Source organism: Dromiciops gliroides, chromosome 3 (genome assembly GCF_019393635.1).
Source record: "Dromiciops gliroides isolate mDroGli1 chromosome 3, mDroGli1.pri, whole genome shotgun sequence".
In the NCBI taxonomy this organism is placed as follows: domain Eukaryota; kingdom Metazoa; phylum Chordata; class Mammalia; order Microbiotheria; family Microbiotheriidae; genus Dromiciops; species Dromiciops gliroides.
The window spans coordinates 338,129,049-338,141,073 of record NC_057863.1 but is presented as its reverse complement, the minus strand read 5'-3'; positions in this window follow the sequence as shown (position 1 = coordinate 338,141,073).

The following is a 12,025-nucleotide window of genomic DNA, read 5'->3' as shown; positions in this document are numbered from 1 at the left end:
TTCCTAGGTTTCTCTGCAACTGATTTCTTATAGCACTATAGTATCCTGTTGCATTTCTATGCCATAATTTGCTCAGTCATTTCCTACTTGGAAAGCATTTCATTTCTTTGCTGCTACAAAATAGCTGCTATAAATATTTTTGTACATATAGGACCTTTTCCTTTTTTGTTCTCTTTAGGAGTATAGACCTCTTGACAGTATTGATGGTCAAGCAAAGGATATGCACAGTATAGTAACTTTTAGAGCATAGTTGCAAATTGCTTTCTGGAATGGCAGTATCAATTCACAACCCCACCTGTACCAGTTTTCCTGCAGCCTTTCCAACATTTGTCATTTTCATTTTTGTCAGCTTGGCCAATCTGATGGGTGTGAGGTAACAACCTGCACAGTTATTTTAATTTGCATTTTTCTCGTTTTTGAGTGATTGCAAGCAATTTTTCATATGGTTATAGATAGGTTGAATTTCTTCCCTTGAGAGCTTCATGTTCATATCCTTTGACCATTTGTCAAATGGGAATGACTTTTATTCTTAAAAGTTTAAATCTGTCCCTTATATAGCTTGGAAATGAGACCTTGATCAGAGAAACTTAATGCAAAAATTTTAGAAGTCATTGATCCTCACGACTTCAACTATTATTTCTATGCCAATGACTACAAATCTACATCTTTTCTGACTTTTCATGTAACCTCAGTCGGGTTCCACATTTCCAGTTGTCTCTAAGGCAATACCACTGGGCTTTTACTATTAAACCTAATATACATATTAGGTTTAATGATGCCCTTCAAATAAACAAATCAAAAGACAGTTCTGTCTCAGCTTCTCCATTTTTATTGATGTTGGTCCTTTATAAAGTGTCTGTCTTGAATCTACTCCTTCCTCTTCTTAATTTCCCCTATCCAATCAGTCCCCAAGTTCTGCTACCTCTTCCTTTGAAGTGTCTTGAGTTTACCCTTTCCTCTCAAATCCATAATCAAACCTTATTTACCTATCCATTTTCTCTTTAAATCCAATAATTCAAACTTTTTTTCACTTAAAAACAGTTTTATTGATACCTTTAATTTTTATATTACAGTCATTCCCAGATGTACCTTGCCCCTCAAATGAGTTTTTTTCTTGTAACAAAGCCAGTTAAGTACAATCAGTATGTCGTGGTGATCATCTTACAGCATTTTCTACATTCACCACCTATAGCTCCCCACCTCTCTACTGCAAGGAAGCAAGTGGTTGCACATATTTCCTCCTAAGCCATGATTGGCCAATTATTCAACATTCAGCTTGATTAGTGAATTTTTTCCCCTTTTACATTAAGGTCAACATTATGGTTTTCCTTATTTCAATCTGTATCTTATATCCCTCCATCATAATATGTTCATTCATTTCAATGGGCTTGCACTTAGTTTCTATTTCTATGTTTTGCTGCCACAAAAGTGCTGCTATGACTATTTTGTCATATTTGGGAACTTTCTGTCTTTGATCTCTTTGGGGGTATATGTGAAGTAGGGGGACCTCTGGGCCAAGGGGTAAACTCAAACATTTATTAAGCACCCATAGTGTACAGAACATTATAGTAGGGGTTACTGAGAAAGTTCAGATAAGACATGGACCATGGTCTATGTCCTCCTGTAGTTCATTCTAGTCGGAATATAAAGGACACATACTCAGATAATCATAATAATAGCTAGCATTTATATCACATTTTTAAGTTTGCAAAATGTTTAAGATATGATCTCATTTGATCTTGAATACAACCCTGTTGGCTGCGTGCTAGTATTGTCTCCACTTTACAGATAAGGAAACTGAGGCTTTTAAGGGTTTAAGTGACTTTCCCAGGGTAACATAGTATCTGAGGTAACATTTGAACTTGGGTCTTTCTGATTTCAAGTAATAATACCTGATAAATGCTTTGGGGAGGCACTAAATAAAGCCTTCTGATGTCAGAGGAGAAGAAAGGTCATTACTGATAGAGGTCTAGGGAAGGCTTCCTTGAATAGGTATCATTTGAATTGGGCTTTAAAGAATAGATAAGAATTAAATATCTTAGAAAAGGAAAGAGGACATTCCAAGCCTAAAGAAAGAATAAGGCCGGTGACAATACAGAAGGCAGAGAATAGTCAAGGGGCCTCAGGTGGAAACACAGTTGATCCCTAATCTAATTTAGCCCAGCTCCTCATTGCCTCCTGAGCTGACCATGCTTATTCCTGCCCCTTCATCTTTGCTTATGTTACTCTCACCACCTCCTAACTCCCTACCTGTGTGAAATATTTTTGATTACTAACTTAATTTTGGGGGACTGATCTATGGAGTACTAATCTGGGGACTTTTGACTAACTGGCTATCTGACTTCGTTAATTTAATATGGGCCGTTTATAAAGTTCCACCACACTGCTCCCAAACTGATAGACTAAAGATTAAGAAGCCTCTTAACTAAATAATCAAAGCAGAGTTTATTTATGAGATACTATTTCAAATTAGGAATACAGGGAAATAAAGTGTACAACCTGCTTTCCTGCGGTCTTTTTCCACTGTGTCTCTTTCCCACCTGCTGCACTTAGAACTTCTTGAATACAATAAGGGCCTTAGCCACCTCCGGCCTCAGGGCACGTTACACTTTCCCTGGTTTGTATTAAGGCCTGTAACCTTGTCAGACCCAGCTCTCCTTTTCCAAACCGAACTCTCCTCCATCCTTGTCCAGGCTCCCCTCTAGTCAGCCTCTCTCCTAGTCTGTCCTCGAGTCTCCTCTAGTCTGTTCTCTTCTAGTCAGCCCCCCTTCTTTCTAGTCCATCCTTGCTCCTTTTCTATCTAGTCCATCTCCCCCCTCCTCTCTCACTCCCAGGTCTATATATATATATACACCTTTTCTTCTCTCCACTCAAATCTCGGGGCCTCCTGCGCCCCCACAGACCAAGCTAATCTGCCAGCCAGAGCTGCAGCTGGTGGGGGGTGGGGAGGGGGAAATGTGCTCTCGAGCCTCATGTCTCAGCACAGGCCATCCGGGATCCTTCAGATAGCTCTGCTCAGGTCGGAGGGAGCTGGGGGCTTTTTCCCCCCCAGCTGTCTGACCTGGCGTCTTGTATAGCCCACAGGGCTTTTTCCGCTCAGCTGAAGCTGAGGAGGAGGGGAAGAGAGCCTGAGAGCCTAAGGCTTTCTAATCTCAGCCTAAAGGTAGGGTCCCCAAATCAAAATAAATTTCCACACCTGCCATTCCAAATCTTAACCACCTTTCAGTGGTTAGCTAAAACTTCCCTTCTCCATAAACCCTTCCTTGACTATGACAGCTCATAATCAATTTCCTTTTCTGAATTTTATATTACTAATAAAATCTTATTTGATAACTTGAATTTTTTTCAATGAACACATCTATTTTCTTCAACCCCTCCCCCAACCTTCATTTGAGGGGTTGAGGATGAAAAACCTAAATAACAAACATGCATAGGCAAGCAAAGCAAATGGCCACATTGGCCATGTCAAAAAAAGCGGGGCGGGGGCTCAATCTGCACCCTTAGTGAACCACCTCTGTCAGGAGGTGGGTAGCGTGATTCAGTATGGGCCTATTGGTTGGTGATTGGTCATTGTGTTGATCAGAGTTCTTAAAGCTTTCAAAGTTGTTTATCTTTACGATGTAGTTATCATATAAATTGTTGTCCTAATTCTGCCCACTTCATTCTGTATCCTCCCAGGTTTTTCTGACATTATCCCTTTCATCATTTCTTATAGTACATTGTTGTTGTTCAGTCCTTTTTTTTAGCTCTTTCTAACTCTTCATGATCCATTTGGTGTTATCTTGGCAAAGATACTGGAGTGGTTTGACATTTCCTTCCCCAACTCATTTTACAGACGAGAGAGAAAACTGAGGCAAACAGGGTTAAGTTGATTTCACACAAAAATTAGTGTCTAAGACCAGATTTGGACTCAGGAAAATGAGTCTTCCTGACTCCAGGCCTGGCCCCTGATCCACTGTGCCAATTATCTGCCTGTATAGTACAATAGTATAGTATAATATACAGTAGTATTCTATTATATTCAAAGTCATTCCCCAATTAATTTGCACCTCTCCCAGTTTCTAGTTATTTGTCACTACAAAAACAGCTGCTATAATATTTTTGTGCAAATGATTTCTTCCTTCTTGGGGTATAGGTTTAATAGAGATGCTCTTGTTAGAGGTATTGTTGAATCAGAGAGTATGCACAGTTTAGTGCCCTTTTGGATATAGTTCCAATTGCTTTGCAGAGTACCTGGAACAATTTACAGTTCCATCAAAGCATTGATCTTCCTGTTTAAGTCCTTCCGACATTTGCCATTTTCCTTTTTTGTCATCTTTACCAATCTGATGGGAATGAGGTAGAACCTCCAAGTGACTTTAAGTAGAAGCATTTTTTTATATGACTATAGATGAATTTCTTCTTTGAGAACTGCCTATTCATGTCCTTTGATACCTGATACCTGGGGGTCCACAGGTTCTATCCTTGGGCCCTCTTCTCCTCTCCCTCTATACTGTTTCACTGGTGATCTCATCAGCCTCCTACAAATTTAATTAGTATCTCTGTACTGATTTGCAAATCTACTTATCCAGCCCTAACCCTTTTGCTGACCTATAGTCTTGAATCTCCAACTGCTTGCTGGACAGTAAACTTTTTGGGGGGGGGGGCAATGAGGGTTAAGTGACTTGCCCAGGGTCACACAGCTAGTAAGTGTCAAGTGTCTGAGGCCAGGTTGGAACTTAGGTCCTCCTGAATCCAGGGTCGGTGCTTTATCCACGGTGCCACCTAGCTGCCCCTCCAGTAGACATCTTAAAGTCAACATGTCCAAAACCGAATTCATTAATTATCTTTCCCAAATCTTCCACCTTTTCAAGCTTCCTTGTCACTATAAAGGGCACCACCATCCCTGAGACTTGCAACCTAGATGTCATCCTGAACTCCTGAGTCTCACTCTTCACCCTCTATATCAAATGTGTTGCCAAGGCCTGGCAATTTTATCTTTGTATACTCTTCCCTCTGATACTACCACGACCCTGGTGCAGGCTCTCATCACTACACACTTGGGTCTCCCTGCCATAAGGCTCTCTCCATTCCAGTCACTCCTCCATTCAGTCATCTAAGTGACCCTTCCTAAGAGTAGGTCTGTAACCCCCAATTCAATGAAGTTTAGTGGCTCCCTATTACATCCAGGATGAAATAGAAAAACCTATCTGGTGTTCAAAACCCGTGAGAACCTGCCCCTCCCCCCTCTTCCCAGCCCTCTTACACTTCACACACACAGGCACACGCACACGCATGCACACACACGCACACTTTTTGTTCTCACTTTTAAAAATTGGGTTTGAAAGTCAGGTTAGCTTTTGGAGAAATGCATTCAGTTTCCTAGTTAGGGGGAAGAGGAGTGAGAGCCATGTTCATTTTCACATCTCCTCCCTCAATTACAAATGAATGAGGGCTGGACTTAGCTAGAGAGCTCTTTTCCATCAGGTCTTTTGGAATAGTAGAATATCAGAGCTATAAGGAGTCTTGGTACATATCTGATTCAACCTCACTTTCTAGAGAAAGGAATAGGCCTAGGGAAGTGACTTGTCCAAATTCACATAGCTACTAGTGATAAAAGGTGGACCTCAAACTCCACATTCAGTGCTCTTATTTTATTTTTCTTGGTGGGGACAATCCAATCCAGTCTTACCTTGTTCTCACTGAGTGATCCCTAAATTTCAGAGAAAGGTGCTCTTCAGTTTTGCATCAATAAAATAGATCTATAAATTGTGAGAGCTTAAAAGGACCTTAGAGATCATCTAATACCTTTATTATAAATTTATTTTTTTTATCATGAACTTAAATATTAACAAAGACAGGGGATAGCTAGGTGGCACAATGGATAAAGCACCGGCCCTGGATTCAGGAGGACCTGAGTTCAGATCCAGCCTTAGAGACTTGACACTAGCTGTGTGACCCTGGGCAAGTCACTTAACCCTCATTGTCCTGCCCAAAAAAAACCCACAAAAAAAACAAAAACAAATACAAATCTTCCAATATATAAAGAACAACAACAACAAAAAAAAACCCCACAGTGTTGAAACCACAGTAGAGGTGTTATAACTTCTAAAAGAGACACTTTTTTTAGTGAATTTTAAATTTAATACAGTGGTAGAAAAATTACCCTGCTTGGGTCTTCCTCTGAACTTTTAAATTCTGATTTGGTTTTTTATTCCATAATCATTTTTTTCTTTGTGTCTTCTCTCATTTCCCACTAATTTATCTCCCCTCCCCAAGATAAGCCCTCCCTTGTAACAAATGCAAATAGTCAAGCAAAACAAATCAACACATTGGCCCTATCTTATTGCCCACCTCCAGTCCCTGCCCTGACAAGCTTTGGGGAGCAAGCTTCATCATTGTTTTATTGATCATAGCCCCGAAGTCTTGCAAAGATGTTTCCCTTTACATTATTGTGGCGTGTGTGTGTGTGTGTGTGTGTGTGTGTGCGTGTGTGTGTAATCTGGTTTTGCTCATTTTACTCTTCATCAGTTCATACAAGTCTTTACAAATTTCTCTGAATTCTTTATATTCATTGTGTCTTGTGGCTTGAACACATTCCATTGTATTCATGAGCTACAGTTTGTTCAGCTGTTCCCCAGTTGGACACCAATTTTGTTTCCAGGTTTTCACTACAATAAAAGATGTTGCTATAAATAATTTTGTACATAGGAGCCCTTCCCACTCTGTCTCAGCTCTGTGGAGTATAGGGGTCATAGCCAACTCCCTCATTTTTCACAGATGAAGCAAATGTTATGAAGAGTCTTACTCAAGGCAATGGCTACTCCCTTTCTTGAGTACTGTCATGAAATCTCAGCCTGTTCTTTGGTCATAATTGTAAGCAGACACCGATTTGATATAACTATTTTATTCTGTACCCCAAGGCTTTCCTTAGTACCTTCTTCCTTTCTTCATCACTCTGGCAGCAGGGTTTTGATTTCCCCCAGAATAAATGTTTTGTAGTTATACAGCTATATAAAAATAGCAGTAGCAGCAGTAGCAAGAAACTCAAATTTAGGGGCAGCTAGATGGCACAGTGGATAGAGTACTGGCCCTGGATTCAGGAGTACCTGAGTTCAAATCCTGCCTCAGACACTTAACACTTACTAGCTGTGTGACCCTGGGCAAGTCACTTAACCCCAATTGCCTCACCAAAAAAAAGAAAGAAAGAAAGAAACTCAAATTTATATAGAAATTGAATGTTTGCAAAGCCCTATTCTCCAAACCACCTTGTGAGGTAGGATATGCCAGTAGTAGTAGTTGCAGTAGTAGTACAAATACCATTTCATTTGATCCTCACAACTCTTTTTTGAGGTAAGGGCTGTTATTATCCCCTATTACAGTCAAGGAAACTGAGGCAGAGATTAATTGACTTGCCCAGAGTCACACAGCTAACAATTTTATCTGTTTTCCTGACTCCAGGACCAGCACTGTATCCCAGCTGCCAAAAGATCAGTGTTCCTCCCATTATGATATGCTAGGTGTCCAGTTCAGAAAGTGCTATCAGAAGCATCAAAGAGGCTTTGGAAGAGGAATGGGGGCTTCTGAGAAAATGAGTGGAGAGGATATAGTATCTGATGTGTAAAGGTGACAGAAGAGGGGAAGTCCAAGAGGGAGGGGTTTTCAAGTATAAAGGCAGTGTAAGAGGAGGGTAAGAGAGATTCTGAGGTGGGAATGGTGTTTTAGGGTATCAAGTTGGGAAAGGAGGAGAGGGTTTCCAAGGTAGGAAGGAGGAAGATAGAAGGGGAGATAGTACCTGAGGTGTGAAGGAGGTGTCAGCCAAATAAGTGCATATTTTTGGGATATGTTCAAGTTGTAAGGATGGAGGGATAGTTAAATGTTGCTCCAAAAAGGTAAGTCTCTGCAGTGCCCAGTATAGACATGCCTCAGAGATAATTTTTGTTTGTCTGTTTTGCTATTTCTCAGTATATTCCTTCTTCCTTCCCTTCCCAGTGAACCATCCCTTGTAACAAAGAATAAATTTGAAAAGAGGGGTAAAATGTGGTTTAGCAAAACCTATCAATACTCAACTAAGTCTGACTGCATATGCAATGTTCCACACCCATCACCCCTTACCTCTGCAAAGAAATGAGGGTGGAAATTTTCTTACTTCTGCTTTGGGGCCAAGCTTGGTTATTATAGTCAATGTGATCAGTTTCAGTGTTTTTGTCCTTTTCATTGACATCATTGTCATCGTGTCTGTTGTTTTTCTGGTTCTACTCACTTCACTTTGTATCAAATCCTATAAATCTTTCCATGTTTCTCCATCATTTTTTACAGCACAGTGACATTCCATTATTCACATGAGAGTTTGTTTATCCACTTCCCAATTGATGGGCAAGTATTTTGCTTCTAGTTTTTGCTACTACAAAAAATGCTGGGGCAGCTAGGTGGTGCAGTAGATAAAGCACCAGCCCTGAATTCAGGAGGACCTGAGTTCAAATTTGACCTCAGACACTTGATACTTACTAGCTGTGTGATCCTGGGCAAGTCACTTAACCCTCATTGCCCTGCCAAAAAAAAAAAAAAGAAAAGAAAAGAAAAAAAATGCTGCTGCTATAAAGAATTTTAGATGTAGAAGATTATCGAGGTCATCTAGTCCACCCTCCCTGCCTCATTTTACCAAGTTGGAGACCAAGACCTATGGAAGTTCTAGCAGGAAGCTAGATGTCACAGTGGCTAGCACCTTGGGTCAGGAGTCAAGAAGACCTGAGTTCAAATGCACCTTATTAGCTGTGTGACCCTGGTTACAACCTCTGTCTACACCTGTTTCCACATCTACAGAATAAGGGATAATAAGAGAACCCACCTCTTAGAGTTAGTGTGAGGATCAAATGAGTTATTTGTAAACCATGTAAAGCAGTGTATAAAGGCTGGTTATTATTACTTATTGATAATTAGCTTTTCTAGAGCCTCAGGTTTATTTAGGGAGTGTCCTCTTCTCAGACACTTAATTGACACTCTTCTACTTAGGCAGGTTTGATATGGAGAAAAATGCATTAGCCCAAGTTCACAGAGACTATGTCAGGACTATGGTTAATTCAGAATGTCTGCTCTGACCTTGGATAGTTCAAGGGGATTATGATTTGTTCTGTGCCATCCTTTAGTCTATGGTTTGTTGTTGTTCAGTTGTTTCAGTTATGTCCAACTCTTTGTGACCTCCTTTTGGGAGGCAAAAATACTGTAGTGGTTTACCATTTTCCTCTCTAGCTCATTTTACAAATTAGGTAAACAGGGTGAAGTGACTTACCCAGGGTCGCACAGCTAGTAAATGTCTGAAGTCATATTTGAACTCATGAGGATGAGTCTTCCTGATTCCAAGCCCAGTGCTCTGTGCACCATGGTTCCCTCTGGCTGCCCCTAGGCTAGAAGAACTGTAAGAGGATGAGAGACTTCTGAAGCCAACTTGAAAGGAAGAATGGAAACTTGTCTAGTTCAGGAATTGTACTGAATTTGCTTAGACAGGAGCCCTTGGGCTGTAGAGCCCTCTAAAGGGAAAACCTCTTCTAGATTCTTACCCTGAAAGCTAGAGTAAGGTGATGATTATGATTATTGATGTTGCTGCTGCTGATGGTGAAGAAGAAAATAGCTATTATAGTACTTTAAGCTATTATCTGATTTGATCCTTACAGCCACCCTGGGAGGTAGAAGCATTATCATCCTCATTTAACAGGTGGAAAAACTGACGTTGACAGATTAACAATCACTTGCCCAGTGGTAAACAGCTTGTTAGTGTATCTGGATTTGAACCCAGGTCTTCCTGATTCCACATCAAATACTCTATCCACTGTGCCACCTAGATGCTGAGGATTAGGAGTGCCAAAATGCCATAGGATGAAGAAAGCAAAGCTGGGCCTCTTCATCCTAATAATTGCACAGCTATTTTGAGAGGATGGTTGGGGAGAAGAAGGGGATAGACTGGATTATATGAGGGAGAATTGATAGAACAGGCCTATGAGTGAGTAAGAGAGGGGATATTGGATATATCAAGGGATGATGGATAAAAAGATTATGGAATGGACTCTATAGTGAGGGAATGACTTCCCTTTCCTTAGTCACTAGTCTCAGGGAGTGACTTCTCTGGCTATGACCATATTCATGCCCAGGCAGGATGACCACTTATGAGGAATGTTGTAGCAACAGCTTTCTTTTCTGGGTCTTTAGGAGCTGTGGCTGTAGCACCTGCTACATCCATTTTAGGATGATGATCATGAGGGCTGGGGTGGAAGTAGACAGGTGGGCTGGGGATGCTACCTCTCTTAGTTTACCAGCCAGGCTCTGGCATTTGTCAGTGGTTGATGGTGGCTCTGCTCTCCAGTGATTTATCTGCTAAGTGATAGTCTGGGCTGGAAGCTGGGCCAGTGATTTAGGGACCAACCCTATTCTCAAGTCTTTTGAGCTTAGAGCCCTGGGCAGTCTTCACTGAATTCTGAGAAGAGGTGGTGTTTTAATTTGCTGTCTCCTGTCTCTGGTCTTAAGTACTTCAGCTAAAAGGGCTTCCTTGCCTCATAGGTAGCTAGTGATTCTCAGATAACAAGAATAGCTAAAATGTATATAGTGCTTTAAAATTTGCAAAGCACAAGTATTCCATTTGATCCTCATAATAACTTTGGAAGATAGGTGCTATTATTTCCATTTTTCGGATGAGCAAACTGAGACTAGGAGATTCACCCAGGGTTATGGAGCTAGCAAATAGCTGAGGCCCAATTTGGATTCATCTTTCTGATAACAGGTCCAACACTCTCTCCACTGTGCTTCCTCACCTGAGAAACAGAAGAGTAAGGTCTGCTAACAGTTATTGGGTTGAGCTATTTAAGCAGACCTGACAGACTATATGAAAACCAATGTTGTTCAGTCATATCCTACTCTTCATGACCCCATTTGGGGTTTTCTTGGCAAAGGTAACCAGAGCAGTTTACCATTTCCTTCTCCAGCTCATTTTATAGATGAGGAAACTGAGCCAAACAGGGTGACTTGCCCAGGGTCACACAACTAGTGTCTGAGGCTAGATTTGATCTCAAGTCCTCACTCCAGGCTCGGCACTCTATCCACTAAATCACCTAGCTGTTATGAAAACCCATACAATCTACCAAAAAAAGATAAATTTGGGGTGGCAGTTATTACCATTAAAATTTTCCCCAGGATTCCTTTCATGTGCTCCTTTTGAACCCTTAAGATGTAATTATATTGCACGTGTATATCTGCTTACTGCCTCAGGGAAGGAGGAAGGGATAGAATTTGAAACTCAAAACTTTAAATAATAATGTTTATATATGCACACATGTGCATAGGGAGGAAGAGATGACCCTTTGCTCATCTTTGGTAAAAGTTTTGATGTAAAGAAACGTTAGAACAGTAAGAAATAAACCAAAAATTTTTAATGTTGCTCTAACCAAAAAAAAAAAAAGAGGTATAATTATATTTACAGAAGTCTGCTTTAGAGATCAGACTCCATACTAAAAGGGACCATGGGAATCATTTAGTTTAGCACTTTCATTTTATAGATGAGCATTTATACATAACATTTTTTTTTTGTTTTGTTTTGTTTTGTTTTTTAGTGAGGCATTTGGGGTTAAGTGACTTGCCCAGGGTCACACAGCTAGTAAGTGTTAAGTGTCTGAGGCGGGATTTGAACTCAGGTACTCCTGACTCCAGGGCCGGTGCTCTATCCACTGCGCCACCTAGCTGCCCCTATACATAACATTTTTAAGGGAATATTCAAAGTGAGGTATAATAATGCCACATTGTGAGTTAGTCCTGTGCATGGGAACCACAAACAATGTAGAATATATTCAAGCAAAACTGTCAAAAGTCTTCATCATGGTTCACTCCTGACTACAACCTCAGGTTCTTCCATCCCTTGGTGCCCTTGAAGGCCATTATCCCTATTCTGGATTCACTACCATCCATTTCTCCCTAGTTTTAACCCTGTTCAACTTTGCATTTCTTTCTACTCAGAAAATCTCTCACTCACTAGTCCTCTTGCTGCTCATCATCCGTTGCTCAG